The 20,798-nt window shown below is 38.8% G+C and overlaps 1 non-coding gene across 1 annotated transcript; it reads right to left on the bottom strand.

The window, feature by feature from the left end:
- Positions 1-1,346: 1,346 nt before the first annotated feature.
- Positions 1,347-1,453, bottom strand: LOC117278461 (small nucleolar RNA R71). The gene has a single exon (XR_004508831.1). It is a non-coding gene; the product is annotated as a small nucleolar RNA R71 (small nucleolar RNA).
- Between the last annotated feature and the right edge of the window lie 19,345 nt (positions 1,454-20,798).

Here is a 20,798-nt window from a genome sequence, read left to right as displayed (position 1 = left end):
ATTTGCCATTGATCTTTCTCTACTTGTTCAGCTATATTTTCGTTGTTGTTAATTGAAGAGCACTCAATTAACTGTGCCTATTTAATGTGTATCTCTCAAGAGAGAGTACACATTTAGGTAGTCATTGAACAACACCACTCCTAACATATTTGAGAGATCAATACGGAGGGTTGAAAGGCGGGATTAGAGATAATGAAACCTTGGTGCGATCGTAGTGAGCGGTGAATTAGTGCCAGCTAGCGTAGTTCGAGAGAATATGTCTAGTAAATTATGGTAGTTTCTCGAGAGAGAGCTATAACACCCAAAGTGCTCATGATCGGTAAATAATACTTAGGCAAATTTATAGAAAACGTAGCGGAGGAGATTTCAACAATAGGGGAAATTATAACCCTAGACTTTTTCAAATCTTGTCCAACATTTTCACTGTTAGTTATAAATTACTGCATTTTAATTACTCTTATCTTAGTTAGTAAACACTCAAATCGATATTTAGTATTTCTGAAGGTTGATTACTTGAATTTTGTGAAACTAGTGGTTGTGATTAATAGGTTAATTCCCTGTGGGATTCGACTCCGGACTTGTAAATCGAATTATATTTGCAACGACCGCTAGACCTCTTAGGAGCGTAGTTGGGCATGATCAAATTTTGGCGTTGTTGTCGAGGAATTTAACGGTATTATGAATTACAGCTAGAAGAATTGCTAGGATTCTAAGTTTAGTAAAATTTCCTCATTATATTGAAATTCTTACGTTAGTAGTCTTGTGTGTTACAGGTACATGCCTAGAAACTCCTCAAGAACTGGTGAATTATTTGAAGCATTACCGGATCCTGAGAAAGCTTTCAAGGCATTAAATTGTGCAGACAAGAAGGACAAATGACAGCAGAACCTATCATAACATATCGAACTAGAAATGGGGGACGTCATAGACAACCAGAATAACTGAAACAATGTGAATGACCCGAACAATCAGCAGGTGGAGCGACCTTGTATGATTGGGTACAACCCACCGCTAAAAATCTAACAACCACAATTGCAGTCCCTCAGATACAAGCGAAGTCATTTCAAATCACAAACAACATGTTACATCTGCTGCAGAATAAGTGACTGTTCTCCGGGTCTTACATTGAAGACCCATAACAACTTCTGGAAAACTTTTTGTCAATTTGTGTCACTCAAAAGCAACCTAATATGACATTGAAAGCAATCAGACTGTTATTGTTTCCATTCTTGGTGACTGGTGAAGCTCAGACTTGGCTTAATTCGCTCCTCATAAACTCCATCACCAATTGGGAGGAATTAGTCAAGCCGTTTTTGAATAAGTTCTACCCACCCAATAAGACTGTCAAGCAAGTTGATGAGATATTGAGCTTCAGGCAGAAACCAGCTGAAATACTACAAGTAGCGTGGGAGAGGTTCAAAGGTATGTTGGTTAAGCGTCCACATCATGGCATTCCAAATCAGATGTTGGGACAAAGGTTTTACATGGGAATGGCAGATAGCTTGAAGGCCAACATTGATGCTTCAGCAGGTGGAGCATTTTTGAGCAAATCATTTAGAGAGTGTAAGGTCCTGCTATATAAAATGGTTCAAAATTCAGGATGGATAACAAGAGACACTACAATCACTCCTGTAGTTCACTCAGTAGCTTTGGACCCAAACAACTCCATAGCCGATAATATGGCCATTCTGATAACGCAAATAAGTATCCTCACCAAGAAGATTGATAAGCCAGGCTAAAAGAAGGTACATATAGTTGACACAACTAATGGGGGCATACGTACACCATGCAGTAACCAACCATATGTGTGCTCGAGGAGTGGTGAAGGTGAACCAGAACTATCAGGAGAATATGAATTATGTGGGCAACTATGGAGGCCAGAGGCAAGGTGGTCAGAATTGGGGGCAGCAGAATCAGCAATATATACCAGCACAACAACAGTACAATAACAACAACAATTCGGGAGCTATGCGACCACGGGGTCAAGTCATTCCTTACCAAAGGCAATAGGGATACAATCAACAAAATCAGCAGCTAGCTTATAACCAGCCTCATTAACAACAGGTAGTGAGACAAGATGATGGGTTGTCTGAAATTAAAGGAATGTTGCAACAACTGATTAGGTCCAATGGAAAAATGCAAGAGAATATTGAAGCACATGACTCAGCGATAAAATGCATTGAGATTCAATTAGGGAAGATATATATGGCTCTGAATAATCGTCCCCAAGGGACGTTACCTACAGACACACATGTCAATCCGAAGCAGGGTCCAAAATAGCTTATGGCGGTGAGTTTAAGAAATGTAGAGATCTTGATCTAGAACAAGAAATTGCTCGCAAAAGCCGGCCAACTGAGATACTTATGCCAGTACCAATTAAGGTGGATGATTCAACATGGTTAACAGAGGTAACGATACAACATGCATAAGAGGAAACACGCAAAGAAAAAGAAGTTGCAAAGGAGACTGAGAAAGTGCAAGAGAAGGCATCAGAAATAGTGTCGGGGCAGGATCTAACTCAAGTAACATGAAGGAAGCAACTTCCAGCACCCTTCCCACAGAGGTTGGCTAAATATCAGAAGGATGAGCAGTACAAAAAATTCATGGAAATGTTGAAGCAAATTCAGGTAAACATTTCTCTAATTGATGCTTTGAGGTAGATGCCCGGTTATGCAAAAATGATGAAGGACTTGATGTCTCGCAAGTTCGACTTTCAAGACTTGGAAACTGTGACATTGACTCAAACATGTAGTGTTATTGTGACAAGACCTATAGCGGAGAAGCTATCCGACCCTGGAAGCTTCACAATTCCATGCACCATAGGTAGCTATGCATTCGCCAAAGCATTGTGTGATTTGGGGGCGAGCATAAATCTGATGCCATTGGCTATCTATAAAATGTTAGGCATTGGAAGAGCAAGGCCCACATCCATGTTACTATAGCTAGCTGACCAAATGGTGAAAAGGCCATCAGGTATACTTGACGATGTACTTGTGCAAGTTGGAAAGTTTGTGTTTCTGACAGATTTTGTCATTCTGAACTGCCAGGTTGATGATGAAATTCCCATAATTTTGGTAAGACCGTTCTTGGCCACAGGAAGAGCCCTGATTGATTGTGAAACTGGGAGCTGAAAATGAGGCTAAATAATGAAGAAATAACATTTAATGTGCAAAATTCTTTGGGGCGACCCAGTGAGTTTGCAAATTGCTCTTTGATAGAAGCTGTGGATGTGATCATGGAGGAAGCTGATGAGGCACTTAATGCAAAAGACCCTCTAGCAGCTTGCCTTATGAACTTAGAAGAGGTAAATGGTGAGGACTTGGTGGAGCGGTTGTTGGCTATTGAAGGCCAAGAGTACTAGAAAAGAGAGCTCGAATTCGGGTTTTTACACTTAGAAGAAAGAAAGACCCCTCCAGCTAAGCCATCGATTGAAGAGCCACCATAGTTGGAACTGAAACCGCTATCATATCACCTCAGGTATGCTTTCTTGGGACCTAACTCGACTTTACCTGTTATTATCTCATCTGGTTTGTTAGATGTGCAGGTAGAACAACTTTTGCAGGTGTTAATAGAGTGCAAGACTGAAATTGGTTGGACCATTACAGATATTAAGGGAATCCGCTCGACCTTCTGTATGCATAATATTCTACTGGAAGATGGGCACAGACCTTCCAGAGAACATCAAAAAAGGCTGAACCCTAACATGAAAGAAGTCGTGAAGAATGAGGTGATCAAGTGGTTAGATGCGGGAATCATTTTTCCCATCTCCGATAGTAACTGGGTTAGCCAAGTTCAATGTGTGCCAAAGAAAGGTGGAATGACTGTGGTGCAAAACGACAACAACGAGTTGATCTCAACAAGAATAGTCACGGGATAGAGAATTTCTATAGACTACAGAAGATTGAACAAGGCCACCCGAAAAGACCATTGTCCAAAGGATAGAGAGAAAACGCCATTCATATGTCCATATGGCATCTACGCTTTCCGGAGAATGCCGTTTGGCCTATGCAATACACACGCCACATTCCAAAGGTGCACGATGGCCATCTTCACAGATATGGTAGAGGACATAATGGAAGTTTTCATGGATGATTTCTCAGTGGTGGGAAACTCATTCGATGACTGCCTTAGGAATCTGAAAAGAGTACTGAAGAGATGTATGGCGACTAATCTGGTGCTAAATTGGGAAAAGTGTCATTTCATGGTACATGAAGGTATAGTATTGGGACACCTAGTGTCAAGTAAGGGCATTGAGGTAGATTGTGCTAAGGTTGATGTAATGGAGAAGTTGCCACCACCCACTTCTGTCAATGCAATAAGAAGTTTCCTTGGCCATGCCGGTTTCTACAGGCAGTTTATAAAAAATTTGTGCAAGATTGCTAACCCTTTGAGTAAATTGCTTGAAAAATATCACCCTTTTGTATTTTCTGATGACTGCAGGGTAGCTTTTAAGGAATTGAAGAAGAGGTTGGTGTCTACACCTATCATAGTTGCATCCGACTGGGAGAAACCATTTGAGCTGATAAGCGATGCAAGCGATTATGCTGTGGGAGCAGTGCTGGAGCAACGGAAGGAGAAAGTCATGCACCCAATCTACTATGAAAGTAGAACCCTGAGTGGTGCCCAACTAAACTACATAATGACTGAGAAGGAGATGCTAGCAGTGGTGTTCGCATTTGACAAATTTAGGTCATACTGATAGGCTCGAAGGTAATTGTTTATACTGGCCATGTTGCTCTCAGTTACCTAATTGAGAAGAAGGATTCAAAGTTGCGCCTGATTTGATGGATGTTGCTACTACAAGAATTCGACCTGGAAATCCGTGACCGAAAGGGAACAGAGAACCAAGTGGTGGATCAGTTGTCCATGCTGGAAGGAGCAGAGAAGAATGTTGAGGTAGAGGAGATCGTGGAAACCTTCCCGGATGAAAAAATATTGGCCACAAGCCTTGAGGTAGCGCCATGGTATGCAGATATTGCAAAATACCTAGCGTGCGGTATTATTCCCTATGACTTGTCATCCTAGGAGGTCTAGAAGTCGTTGCAAATATAATCTGGTTTACAATTCCGGAGTCGAATCCCACAGGGAATTAACCTATTAATCACAACCACTAGTTTCGCAAGAATTCAAGTAATCAACCTTCAGAAATACTAAATATCAATTTGAGTGTTTACTAACTAAGAGGAGTAATTAAAATGCAGTAATTTATAACTAACAGAGCAAATGTTGTAGACAAGATTTGGAAAAGTCTAGGGTTATGATTTCCCCTATTGTCGGAATATCCCCTGCTACGTTTCCTATAAATTTGCCTAAGTATTCTCTATCGATCGTGATCACTTTGGGTGTCGTAGATCTCTTTCGAGCAGCTACAATAATTTACTAGACATATTCTCTCGAACTACGCTAGCTGGCACTAATTCACCGCTTACTACGATCGTACCAAGTTTTTGTTATCTCTAATCCCGCCTTTAAACCCTCTATATTTATCTCTCAAATACGTTAGAAGTGGTGTTGTTCAATGACTACCTAAATGCGTACTCTGTCTCGAGTGATACACACTAAATAGGCACAGTTATTTAAGAGCTCTTCAATTAACAACAACAAAAATATAGTTGAACAAGTAGAGAAAGATCAACGAAAAATTTATATTAAACGTAGTGAACAAATCATCCTCCGATAGGTTCCATCAAACCCTAGATGGGAAGGTTTAGCTACTCATAACTATACTAACAATTATGATAATAATTGGAAGCATTAAACTACAGATTAAGGAAGAATGGAAGAGAAAAACTCTTGCGATTCGTTGATTCTAGGTGTTCCCGTAGCCTTTTTCCTCTCCAATAATGTCTAACCCCTAAGAAATAGGTTTAGAACCCCTTTTATACATGTTGGGGGCGTGTAAGATCAAAACTACCAAGTCCTAACCGAATTAGGACGAAATCCGCCCTTAGCCGTCTCGCTTGGCTCCTGGCGCCAACCTGGACACCGAAATTTTTCCACTTCTATTCTATTCTGCCATTGGTGTTTTGATTGGTGCCTGGCTCCAACCTGGGCACCAAAATCATACTCCCTCTAAATTCTTCTATTTTTACTTCACTTTGCATGCAAGCTTGCCAAATCACTTCAGATTGACTCCTACACATATAAACACCATTATTAAGCTCGAGTCACAAATATTTACACCAAAGTTAACAAGATTAAGGTATAATGCAAGGTAAATTACATGCAAAATTATGAATTTTTAGCCTAACATCAATAATCAACAAGAATAAAAAGAACAACAAGGACACAAAGATTTTTAACGTGGAAAACCCTTCTAAATAAGGGGAAAAACCTCGGGCCCAAGAGGAGTAAAGTAATCCACTATATTGAGGAATTTTACACCAATAGCCCCGAGTAAAATACTCCTCGAACCACTCTAACACTCAAAATAAATAACCTTCTTTTAAGATTCCCACCTCACTACAGTATCGCTCACATTCTCTTTTTTCCCTAACAGACTATACCGCCTGTGAATACCTCACACTGCTCTACTGCTCTCTCATTCTCAGATATGTTTTCCTCTGAGATGGTGTGTTAAATGAGAAGATGAAGCCCTCATTTTATAGGAAGAGTGATCGTCCGCTCCAACAAATCAAATTGATTGGTTTGCAAGTTGTTGTTGCCAACTTGCCGACTTGCTTCTTGCAAATTGTTCCAAATCTAGATTTGACCATCAGATTTGGAATCTATTTCCTTCTTTATTTTTTTTTCTTTTTCATTTATTTCATTTATAGGGATGGACCCCACAAATCTCTTCCTCCAAACTCATTCTCCTGAAGGAGGTAACACCGGACTTCTAACTTGAGTGCATGGCGACAAGTTCTTTACTTAACTCGAACTTATCCCTTGGTACTACCTTGGTCAGTATATCTGCAAGATTCTCACCTGTGGAAATCTTCAAGACTTGTAGAAATTCACTCTCTACCTTTCTCGCATCCAGTGATATCTCACATCGATATGTTTGGTCCTTGCGTAGTACATGGAGTTCTTGCTAAAGTCTATTGCACTTTGATTGTCATAATAGAAAATATACTCCTTCTGCTGCAAGCCAGCTCTTGAAGGAGTCGTTTCATCCATATCATCTCCTTTCCAACTTCAGTAGCGGCAATGTACTCCGCTTCAGTTGTAGAGAGTGCGACACGCTTCTGTAACCTCGACTGCCATGACATAGATCCCCCTTAAAATGTAAACAAATATCCACTAGTGGATTTTGTGTTCTCAATGTCACCTGCCATGTCAGCATATGTATAGCCCTTCAAGATTGGATCAGATCCTCCAAAACACAAATAATCTCCTGTGGTACCTCTCAGGTACCTGCCTGAGTATCCACTTCACTACTTCCCGGTGTTCTTTTACAGGATTTTCAAGAAACCTGCTGACAACACCAACTGCGTGAGCAATACCAAATCTAGTGCATACCATTGCATACATCAAACTTCTGACGGGAGAGGAATAAGGAACTTTGGTCATGTTTTCCTTTTCCTCCATTATTGTAGGACCCATCTTCTTGCTCAACTTCAGATGACTAGAAAGAGGTACGGTGACTGGCTTAGCACTCTTCATGTTGAAGCGTTCCAATACATGTTCAATGTACTTATCCTGAGACAACCATAACTTTCCGCTTGTTCGCTCTCGAACAATCTTCATTCCCAGAATTTGTTGTGCTGGGCCCAAGTCTTTCATATCAAATGATTTGGACAAATCTCCCTTCAACTTTGCGATCAGCTCCTTGTCTTTTCCTACAATTAACATGTCATCCACATACAACAATAAAATAATAAAGCTGTTGTCAGAAAATCTTTTAAAGTATACACATGGATTAGAATATGTCTTTATGTAAGTTTGACTTTTCATGAATGAGTCAAACTTCATGTACCACTGTCTTGGTGCCTGCTTCAACCCATGAAGACTCTTATTCAATTTGCACACAATGTGTTTCTTTTCAGCTACTTCAAATCTTATTGGATGTTTCATATAAATCTCCTCTTTTAAATCTCCATATAGAAAAGCAGTGTTCACGTCCAACTGCTCCATTTCAAGATCTAGGTTAGCTGCTAAGCTCAAAATTGTTCGAATAGAAGTCATTTTCACAACATGTGAGAAAATTTCATCAAAATCAATAACTTTCTTCTGTTTGAAGCCTTTTACCACCAATCGCGCTTTGTATCTGACCAGCTTGCCATTTCCATCTTTCATTAGTTTAAAGACCCATTTGAATTTGAGTGGTCTTTAACACTTTGGAAGTTCAACCGCTTGTACGTGCCATTTTTTTGCAGAGATTCCATCTCGTTTTGCATGGCTGTCATCCACTGGTTCTTTTCTGTATGGGACAACACTTCCGTAAGATTTTCTAGCTCCCTCTCATCACTGCTGAGGAAATACTCTATGGAAGGGTACCTACATGACTCTACCTTTGGTCTTTCTGATCTCCTCGGAGGTTGAGGTTGTTATTCTCCCTGAGTGGGGTACTCCACTTGTTCGACATCATCATCAAGTTGCTCCCCATGCTCAATAACCTCACCAGGTTGCTCCCCATATTCGAAAACCTCGTTGGTCCAACTTTCTATACTTGTGGGATTGTTAGAAGTAGAAAGGATGGTAAAAAGGTTAGGGATTATACCATTCGTGGCCTTCTCTGACTGATCATCTACAGCTCCAACTTCACTTTCTCGGAAGATTATATCACTGCTTCTGATGACCTTCTTCTTTATAAGATCCCACAATCTATACCCGAACTCTTCATTTTCATATCTGATGAATATGCAGGGAACGAATTTATCATCCAACTTTGTTCTCTGCTCCTTTGGTACATGTGCAAAAGCTTTGCACCCGAACACCTTCAAATGTGAGTAGAACACCTTCTTGTTGGTCCAAACTCTCTTCGGGATGTCAAACTCCAATGGAACTGATGGACTCTTATTGATCAGGTAACAGGTTGTCTGGACTGCTTCACCCCAGAATGATTTAGGTAGTTTAGCCATTCTAAGCATGCTTCTCACCTTCTCAACAATGGTGCAGTTCATCCTTTCAGCTACACCATTGTATTGTGGGGTTCCAAAAACTGTCTTTTCATGTCTGATCCCATGGCTCGAACAATACTCTTCAAATTTCCTTGAAGTGTACTCACCTTCATTGTCAGTTCGGAGACGCTTTAGCTTTCGACTCATCTCCCTTTCCACCAGAGCATGAAATTTCTGAAAAACTTGAAACACCTGATCTTTGATTTTCAAGATATAAACCCACAATTTCCGTGAAAGCATCATCAATAAAAGTAACAAAATATTTGTTACCGCCCATCGATACAATTTTCATTGGACCACAAATATAAGAATATACCAAATCAAGTATATTTAATTTTCTTTCAGACGATGTCTGAAATGAGATACTATGTGTTACCCCCCACAGTATTATGTCGATGTTACACTCCGCAGTATTATATTATGACGATGTTATACCCTGTAGTATCTTACGTTAAAGTTTTGTCGTAAGTTAATCGACGTAAGTTTGGGGATGAGATTATTTTGAGATTATATGCATTATGCTATTTCAAACAAGTGGTAAGTAAATTCGTGAATGAGAGGGCAAGCGAATCGAAGAAAATGAGTTTCGTCAGAGTTTGATAATTTGAGGATAAAATACGATCCAAGCAATAATTCCCGGTATTTATGGACTAGTGCGATACAAGGTACCACATGACCATTATAGTAGGGTACATAAAATGTGTTAAAAGTGAGTAGTATTCTAAGTAATTTGGGACAATTCTTAATTATATGGGTAATTGATCAATTATTAGTTTAGTGAGGGATTAATAAGTTAATTATGGAAATGGGGGAATTATTGGATAAGGCTTGATAGCCCAACGTGGCAGCCACATATGAACCATTAAGTGACTCTTAAATCACTTGGCAAGGTGGCAATATTTATAGAGATGAGCACCTCCTCCCATTTGATTAAAGAATGTTATCAAAAAAAGACTTCTCAAATTCAAGATTTGGACTAATTCACAAAGATATGGAATTCACTAAAGCCATAAAAGACTCTCAACGTGATTGCTTCAGCAAGTATCATACAAGGTTATGATCAAATTCACAAAGAGATCATGTCGAATTTGCTAGAAGAATTCATACAATACTACCAGCAACATTATGCTAAGTGCTAACGATAGAGCCTCAAAATATTTCATTTGAAATTTCATAACACAATATAGCATAAGCTTTTGCAATTTTAAGGGATACGGTGCAATCTTTCTCAAGAATATTATATGAATTTTTCCCTACCTCGATCCACCGTTACGTGTCTTTACAAAAGACGTGTTTGAGGGATTGTCAAGAGAATCGACTCAGGTATATTAAATCTATCCCTTCTTTCCTTTTGGCATGATCCATACAATACAAACGAAACGAGCAAATGCACAACTTCCAAAAATAACTCTATTCATAGAAATGCTAGAGATGCTTATGTTCTTGATTCCCCATGTGTCCTATTATTCTATCATATGTTCATGGGTCTCAGAAAATACGTAAGTTGATAAAGTTTATTTCATGATATTAATCAAAGGCATAATGGTCTTATGACATTCCGAGAAATTTTATTGACGTACTTCTCATGCATTGCATTCATGTACATTGACCCATGACCAGATAGCGTTATATACGCGTATATATGTATATTATATGTATATGGAATATGAAAAAATGTTACGGTGTTATATACGCACCACCACCTTATCAGCTAGTATACGTTGATGATTTGCCCATAGTGGCCGAGATGATATAATGGGATGCCCTCAGAGGCTTGATGATGTTATGAATGCATATACCTAAGCATGGTATGACATTATACGTATATGCATGACATTATAAATATTAATGATTTACAGAGTTGTTCAGGCCTACATGTTGAGTCTTTTACTCCATGTTTCTCTCATGTCTATTATTTATTGATTTTTATTCCTTACAAACTCGGTACATTATTTGTACTAACGTCCCTTTTGCCTGGGGACACTGCGTTTCATGCCCGCAGGTCCCGATAGACAGGTCGAGAGTCCTCTAAGTAGGTTATCAGCTCAGCGGAAGATGTTGGTGTGCTCCATTTGTTCCGGAGTTGCTTGTTTGGTCAGTATAATTTAGACGTGTATTGTTTGGTATGGCGGGTCCCTGTCCCGACCTTTATGATAAGTATGTACTCTTAGAGACTTGTAGACAAATATGATGTATACGGATACTTGTATGGCCTTGTCGACCTATATTTTAAGTATATAATGGATCACATTGGCCTTATAAGCCCGTATGTCACATGTATGAGTTTCTATATCAGGTTGGGTCGTTCTATGTCGGATATTCCCTCATGTTTACATTGATTATCTCATGATGCCCCTTCTGGCCTACTTACCTATGATGATGTAATAATAAAGATACGTTACGTTAGTACTCGGTTGAGTAAGGTACCGGGTGCCCGTCGCTGCCCATCGGTTTGGATCGTGACAAAAGTGGTATTAGAGTAGTTCTGTCCTATGGAGTTACAAGCCGTGTCTAGTAGAGTCTTGTTTATGGGTGTGTTGTGCACCACACTTATAAGCAGGAGGCTACAGGGCATTTAGGACTATCACTCTTTCTTCATAGTCTAGATCGTGTGGTAGAGCTCAGTTGTAAGAACTCAATTTCCTAAACTCTATCTTATTCATAATACGACGATGCCTACATCCAGAAAGACAGTTGGTAAGAGATTGAATGTGGCGGAAGAGTTGAGTCATAGGAACTCGATTTATTTTTATGATGCTTATGATGAGTAAATATAAGGTCTTTAGTAGATTATGTGTGTATTAAGACGTGTAAGCCTCTTGATAAGGAGCCTTAAGGCAAGAATATCTATCCACCTCTATGGTCAAAGGCAATGAGAGATTTAGAAGATAGATACAAGTTTGAACAAGTAAAAGAAGCAAGATGAAGATGGGTACAAGGCGCCCAGTTAATGAAGATTATCAGTATTTACAATTTAGGCAGAGAAATATAAGCCCTTTGAGTTACCTTCAACAATAACAGATGTATGTACAATCGGCCACACCAATCTCAGTTATGCCCTATGGGGCCTAACAGAAGTAGTATAAGAGAAGGACAGATATCAGGATCCGGCTGGGGTTAGAGTGACCCAAAATGGTGGATGGATTGTTAGCGGTAGCTGACATTTCGAAGGATATTGCAAATGTGCTAATAGATCTCCTTGTGAGACACCCAGACGGTGCACTTTAAAATAGTACAGCTAGATATGAGTACTATAAAGATAGGCACTGGAAGCCTGGAAGGGATAAATATTACCTTAGTATGGCTCTCGTCCCTAGTAGAGAAAGAATGTTAGGCAACCCGAAGAGCCAGTAGATGGAGCAAGGGGAGCTAAAAGCAAAAGAATGTCTTGTTAAAGTTTTCAGAATAAAGTAATAGATAGAAATATTGGCAGGGAAATAATAAGAGAGTTAATGAAGCATTATGAGTAAGTTGTGATACATGGATGACAACGGTAGATCAAAAAGATGACAGTATTACAGAATCTATAGTCAAGTGAAGGAAATGACGATAGGTGACAGGCCTTGAGACAACAAAAGAGTATAGGCCATAAAGTCATATCCTCATTTCGAGAAATAAGTTCGTGACTCCAATGCGACTGCCAAAAGGAAATGTTAGACCCTAGAGTAATAAGAAATCAGCATGAACTGATGAACAAGATAAACTAAACATGAACTAGGGACTTGGTAATAGTCGGCATCATGAGAATTTCAGAGATTGCATCCCGACGATAATAGAATGGACGACAGAAGAATACCCTTTAAAGGTCATTTATGAAGATACTTCCCTAAAGCAAGCAAGGTGAGCAAAATTAAGCTTAAGGGACTGTATGTGTCAGTTACACTAAGTGTCACCCTCGCGAGTAAGGAATTTCATTATCCTTGGTACAGAAGGATTACCGCGAGGCGAGTAAGGATCATCGATGATGTGGAAAGACGCCAAATATGAAGAGGTAAAACATCTATACGTAGATCATCGTAGCACTAAATCTTAGTACTCCCCTAAAGGGGGGAATATGGAGTGATGTGGCATTAAGTCAGAATTAAGTGGTTCTAGTAACTATGGAATGGTAAAGGAAGAATGCGATAAAAAAATGAGAAAGGGATGACATTTCACTTATTCAAATCCTACAGATATGCTACGATTCTAGAACATTATGCAAATATGACGTAAAGGAGAGGAAGTAAGGGTTCTGGCCCGAGATGTTATTGATAGATAAGGAGCATGTGCGAGATGCAAGTTAAGATAAAGGAGATAACCCAAGAAGATTACGCGGAATATTGATATGACAATGGGCAAACGAGTAGTTAGTAGTTAATCCAGGAAGAGCCTAGTTATGGCTAAACAAGAGGACACAGACAAATCAACAGATTGCGCAAGATGAACATAGTTAACCCCAACATGGGGATTCAGTCTCGCATATATGACATCGTGATCCCTGAGATATATTCAGATAGGAGTTGGGGTAGTTAATGGTATTGTATAAGTATTACGGAAATAAAAGAGAATGCCACTAGGAAGACAGTCAAAATATTAGATCAGAAGTAACCCTACAAGCATAAGGGCATGGAAATAAGTAACTACGGATAATTATAAGCAGGGAAGAACATCAAAAATTCCGTCAAGTATACGATGTGATAAGCTCGCAGCTTTACAAGAGTCAGAGAGTCCTCCCTAAGTACTACAACGAAAGACTAGCTAAGGAAATAAGGAAGAAGGCTTCAACCTAAGCACAGTGACCTAAAGAGGAAGTGGTCTTGTAACAACAGTCTCACAACAACATTGCATGTACTCCATAAGAAAGTGGCACCTATCATGGCTAATAAGCGGAAAATGAAACCAAAAGTAATATTCGAGATCGTATGAGTTTGTACGAAAATTCCGGCATGCGTGGGAACAAAGATAAGCTAAGTATGCACGCAACAAGGGGCAAAAAGACCAGGAAAAATAATAGCTTACACTTAAAGAAAGTTGAGAAAGAACTAAAGGAATTATTCGATCAATGATCCAGAGATAATTACGTTATGAACTCCCTCAAGATTTTGAAGTATTATCCATGCAGCATATATGTTGACAATCATACAGCCGTAGAAGACTCCGGTGTAAGTTAAAAGAAAGGATTGAGTCCGGGTCATATACAAAGGGTTGAATTGTTAGAAGGTTGTATCAGGGATATTCCATAGCGCCCATAAAAGGCTAAAGAAATAACTAATACCAGGAGCCGCAGATCGGAAAATAGCTTAAGCCTACATGAAGGCTGATCAGAAGGAAGAGGAAACTAAAGAGTTTAATCAACTAAGTAAATCAGGAGTCTGATTATTGGACCCAGAAAATTATAGGAATCGTGATTGTGAACATAGCAGAATAACTTTTAAAATCAGAGGTACAAGAGAGATAGTACAACAGCCATATTCTATAACGGCTCTACGATAGAGCCAGTTAGAAAAGTATCAGCCTCATAAGAAGTAAGTATGAAGCTTCCACCGGATCGTGCATGTACCAGAGGTGCCAGTATTATAATAGAGCTTCAAGTCATGAATGTGAATTATACCTATGTGGAAGAGAGGTCATGAAAGAAATAAAAGATGTGATGCGAGATTTTAAGATAAGTAAGGTAAAGGTGAACAACGTACAAGATACTCAAGTGCAGAAGATTATGAATAGTCCATACTTCGGATAAAAATCTAGAAGCGTGGGGATTCAGTATCCAGGAATGATAGCGGCATCATTAGTGGCATATCTTCCAGCCTATGGTTTCTAGGTATCGAGAAGCCTAATTAAGAGAGTAAAGAAGAGTTAGAGATGATGTGATGTCTCACTTGATGTTCTAGGATGACATAAGGAAATCTATGATGCAAGCAAGTTAAAGGAAGGTTGCGAGTAGTATAAATAGATATGTGTAGGTCTCAAGCTAAAGTATGGTAAAGCGACAAGGTTTTAGGAAGACAAGAGTAAGGAAAAAAAAGGCGAGTGAGAAGGTGAAGAGAATGAATAAGTCCTCTGGATTAAGCCCATGAAAATAAGAGAGCTAATGGTTTCTCTAAGTTATTGAAAGCTCAGTATAGCCTGAATGAACTCAAGGGAGTCTAAGACTAATAGCATTTAGCATAGATGGAATGCTTCCCTGGTAGTAGAATGAGGGTGTAATTGTGATAAGTGAAGGATGGCGCTTGGGCCTTCGATTGAGTAACAATTTCATGAATTGTACAGGATTAAAATACCCACTTAAGGTGAATCACATTGGGATGCTATGAAATATAGTTATGGATGTATGGTATCGCCCCCAGGTGGATCAGGAAAATCACTTCAAATATTCCTCAATGCAACGTAAGCCCTAGTGGCAATGTATTACGTAAGAGGTTTTAAGTTATCAGTAGTAGATTGTAGATCAACATTGAGGTGAATCAACAATGGATGGATAAAAGTTACAAAGTACGAGATGAGATTAGGCCATCAGTCTTAAGATAAACAGTAATGAAGAAGTGTTAAAGGTCTTAGATTTGTACATATAGGATAAGCAACGAGAGTAACCTGAAGTTGGTAGCAGACCTCAGTGACGATAAATCGAAGTAAGAGTTATGGTATAGTATGACCTACCTAAATGCAGTAAAGTCAAACGGATGGATAAACGGAGCTTTGAAATAAGGTATAACAATATTCGTAAGTTCAATAAAGTACCGAGTAAAGAACTTCAGTATACCCATAGACGCCCAGAGGGACAGCTTGTCATAATTCTATATATGTTTACAAAGTGAGGCCTAGAGATTGGCTAAAAGTCGGAGGAAAAAGGAGAGAAGAGTCGCATAGGCACACTTACAAGGTCAGAGTCATACAAGTTGCATGACAAAAGGTAACAACAGTTACGAGATTGGAAGGATTCCGACCGCAATCATGGTGTGAGAAAGAGGCCTAAAGGGGGGAATGCCATGGCCTTTGAATTTATTCACAGAATAGTTGCCTAGATAGCAAGGAGAGTACTAAAGTATTCGGAAGACATAAATTATGAAAATGATAAGTGCATCAGTCAAGGAGAGTACTAAAGTATACGAAAGACATAAATTATGAAAATGATAAGTGCATTAGTCAACATTCGAGGACGAATGTTCCAAAGGGAGGAATGATGTTACGCCCTGTAGTATTACATTGATGTTACGCTCTGCAGTAATATATTACGACGATGTTACACCATGTAGTATTGTACGTTAAAGTTTCGTCGTAAGTTAATCGACGTAAGTTCGGAGATGAGATTATTTTGAGATTATAAGCATTATGCTATTTCAAACAAGTGATAAGTAAATTCGTGAATGAGAGGGTAAGCGAATCGAAGAAAATGAGTTTCGTCGGAGTTTGACAATTTGGGGATAAAATACGGTCCAAGTTATAATACTTGGTATTTATGGACTAGTGTCATATAAGGAACCACATGACCATGATAATAGGGTATATAAAGTGTGTTAAAAGTGAGTAGTATTTTAAGTAATTTGGAATAATTCTTAATTATATAGGTAATTGGTCAATTATTGGTTTAGTGAGGGATTAATAAGTTATTTATGGAAATGGGGAAATTATTGGATAAGGCTTGATAGCCCAACGTGGCTGCTACATATGAGCCATTAAGTGACTCTTAAATCACTTGGCAAGGTGGCAACATTTAAAGAGATGAGCACCTCATCCCATTTGATTAAAGAATGTTATCAAAAGAAGGACTTCTCAAATTCAAGATCTGGACTAATTCACAAATATATGGAATTCACTAAAGCCATAAAAGACTCTCAACGTGATTGCTTTAGCAATTATCATACAAGGTTATGATCAAATTCACAAAGAGATCATATGGAATTTGCCACAAGAATTCATACAAGACTACCAGCAACGTTATGCTAAGTGCTAACGATGGAGCCTCAAAATATTTCATTTGAAATTTCATAACATAATATAGCGTGAGATTTTGCAATTTTAAGGAATACGGTGCAATTTTTCTCAATAATATCATACGATTTTTTTCCTACCTCGATCCGCCGTTACGTGTCTTTGCAAAAGACGTGTTAGAGGGATTGTTAAGAGAATCGACTCAGGTATGTTAAGGCTATCCCTTCTTTCCTTTTGGCATGATCCATACGATACAAACGAAACGAGCAAATGCACAACTTTCATAAATGACTCTATTCATAGAAATGCTAGAGATGCTTATGTTCTTTATTCCCCATGTATCCTATTATTCTATCATCTGTTCATGGGTCTGAGAAAATACGTAAGTTGATAAAGTTTATTTCATGATATTCATCAAAGGCATAATGGTCTTATGACATTCCGAGAAATTTTATTGACGTACTTCTCATGCATTGCATTCATGTACATTGACCCATGACCAGATGGCGTTATATACGCGTATATATGTATATTATATGTATATGGGATATGAAAAAATGTTACGGCGTTATATACGCACCACCACCTGATTATATACGCACCACCACCTGATCAGCTAGTATATGTTGATGATTTGCCCACAGTGACCGAGATGATATGATGGGATGCCCTCAGAGGCTTGATGATGTTATGAATGCATATACCTAAGCATGGTATGACATTATACGCATATGCATGACATTGTAAATATTAATGATTTACAGAGTTGTTCAGGCTTACATGTTGAGTCTTTTACTCCATGTTTCTCTCATGTCTATTATTTATTGATTTTCATTCCTTATATACTCGGTACATTATTTGTACTGACGTCCCTTTTACCTGGGGACGCTGCGTTTCATGCCCGCAGTTCCCGATAGACAGGTCGAGAGTCCTCCAAGTAGGATATCAGCTCAGCGAAAGATGTTGGTGCGCTCCATTTGCTCCGGAGTTGCTTGTTTGGTCAGTATAATTTAGACGTGTATTGTTTGGTATGGCGGGGCCTGGTCCCGACCTTTATGATAAGTATGTACTCTTAGAGACTTTAGATAGATGTCATGTATACGGATACTTGTATGACCTTGTCGGCCTATATTTTAAGTATATAATGGATCACATTGGCCTTATAGGCCCGTATGTCACATGTATGAGTTTCTATATCAGGTTGGGTCGTTCTATGTCAGGTATTCCCTCATGTTTACTCTGGTTATCTCATGACGCCCCTTCTAGACCACTTACCTATGATGATGTATTAAGAAAGATACGTTACATTGGTACTCTATTGAGTAAGGTACCGGGTGCCCGTCGCGGCCCATAGGTTTGGGTCGTGACACTATGTCATTTACCAAATAAACAGTAGTCACAAGGTTTTACCGTTGTACCTTTGGCAAAAGAGATAAGTGATTAATTGGCAAGAATATGCAATCCCTTCTCGCTCATATGACCCATTCTTTTGTGCCACAAATCCGTAAAAATCTCATTATGTGCCCATTCAATTCACCTCGGCATATTTCTGCATTTGTCATGTACAACGTGCCACGAGCAACTCCCTTTGCGATCACCAATGATCTCTTGGTGAGTCTACACTTTTGATTTGCAAAATAGTTCTCGTATCCATCTTAGTCCAAAGTTATTCCCGAGATTAAGTTCATCCGCAAATTACGTACATACCGCACGTCCTTTAGAACCAATGTGCATCCGACATTTGTCTTGATATAAATATCACTGATCCCTGCAATCTTTGAGTAACTCGTGTTAACCATTCTTATAGTGCCGAAATCACTTGCTACATATCTGCAAAAACATTTATCTTAAAGGTGTGGCATGGTAAAATCTAATTGTGTCAACCACCCAGTCCGACTCTGGACCTGCCAAGTGTATGCATTCCTCTTCCTTATTTATAAAGAGGACAACATTATCATTATTTTTGTATCATGGCAGTTGTGTTGTCGTCATTCTTCTGGCCATTGCTTTCACCTTTTCCCTTTCTTAGATTTGGGCAATCTCTTTTGAAGTGACCCAGTTGATCGCAATTGTAGCAATTTTCGGCTTTTGATTTGGATCGGTTCTTGGACTTCCCACGACCTCCGGATCTACCATAGTTGCTTGAACTCCTTTGGTAACTCCTGCCTCTACCTTCTGTGATGAGAGTTTATCCTTGATTTTCAGGCTTCTTTCTCATCTTCTCATTGAGTAGAAGAGCCGATGTGACGTCTTTCAACTCAATAGTGACTTTACCGTGCATAATGGTTGTTGCCAAATTATTGTACGGAGATGGAAATGAGTTCAAGAGCAAGATCGATTTATCCTCTTCCTCGATCTTTACTCCGAGGTTGGCAAGCTGTGTGATTAGTCCGTTAAACACATTTAAATGTGACAAAAAAATGTACCTTCACCCATATGTAGGGCGTATAACTGCTTCTTCAGATACAATTTATTTTCAGCATTTTGGACATGTATAGTCTTTCTAACCTTGTCCAAATGCCACATGCAGTGTCTTCATCAATGATGTTATTTACCATATCTTCTGATAAGTGCAACCTGCTTGCACTAGCAGCCTTTTCATCCAAGTCAGCCCAATCCTCAGCTTTTATGGTATCAGACTCTTGGCATCATTATCTAATACCTTGTGTAATCTTTGCTGGATGAGCATATCACTCATCCTTCTTTGTCATGTTGAGAAACCGCTATCTCCGTTGAATTTTACTATCTCGTACTTTACTCCGGACATTTTATTTTTCACTGAGTATAATACTACCGACCGTGAATAATATTTCTATGAATGAGCAGAATATGTGCTCTGATACCAGTTGTTGGGAATAACCCCCCTCCCTCCCCCTAGAAATATTATTCACGATAATAACATCTGAATAATAACGTAGTATCGAGATATGGTAATCAACAAAAATAAAAAGAACAATAAGGACACAAAGATTTTTAACATGGAAAACACTTCTGAATAAGGAAAAACCCACGGGCTAGAAAGGAGCAAAGTAATCCACTATAATGAGGAATTTTACACCAGTAGTCTTGAGTAAAATACTCCAGCAACCACTATAACACTCAAAAGAAATAATACTCTTTTAAGATTCTCACTTCACTATAATATTGTCCACTCTCTATTTTCTCTCACAGACTACACTGCATGTGAATACCTCACGCTGCTCTCTAACTCTCAGATATATTTTCCTCTGAAATAATGTGTTAAATGAGAAGCTGAAGCCTTCCTCTTACAGGGAAGAGTTACCGTCCACTCCAACCAATCAAATTGATTGGTTTGCAAGTTGTTGTTGACAACTTGCCGATTTGCTTCTTGCAAATTGTTCCAAATCTAGATTTGGCCATCAGATTTGGAATCTGTTTCCTTCTTTCTTTTTTGTTTTCTTTTTTACTTATTTCATTTATGGGAAAGGACCCACACATAAGGTAAAAGATTCTACTTTTTATTTGTTTCTCATCTCTTTACCTGCAAAGGCTGTTATTTTGCACAGAAAATTCATATAGGAAACTTCCAGTTATAGACATTGAGGTATGGTTGTTTTAGAGATCATTCTTTTGATTCATTAGGTTTCTTGATACGTACTATTAATTTTGTCTTCTTATTTTATAGCTGATTTTGTATACTTTTATTTTTTTTAAAATATGACTAGTAATTTATATTAAACACCTGACTAACTCACTCCCTTTTCATTCTCACTTTATCCTCTTTGTACTATAGCTTATTTCTTCTTTATTAGGATTAATTTGTTTTTCATTTTCCATCATTGATCATGTATTTTCTCCTCCTCTTTT

The sequence above is a fragment of the Nicotiana tomentosiformis genome, chromosome 2 (assembly GCF_000390325.3).
Source record: "Nicotiana tomentosiformis chromosome 2, ASM39032v3, whole genome shotgun sequence".
Taxonomy (NCBI): Eukaryota; Viridiplantae; Streptophyta; class Magnoliopsida; order Solanales; family Solanaceae; genus Nicotiana; species Nicotiana tomentosiformis.
This window is presented reverse-complemented; position numbering and strand designations above follow the sequence as displayed.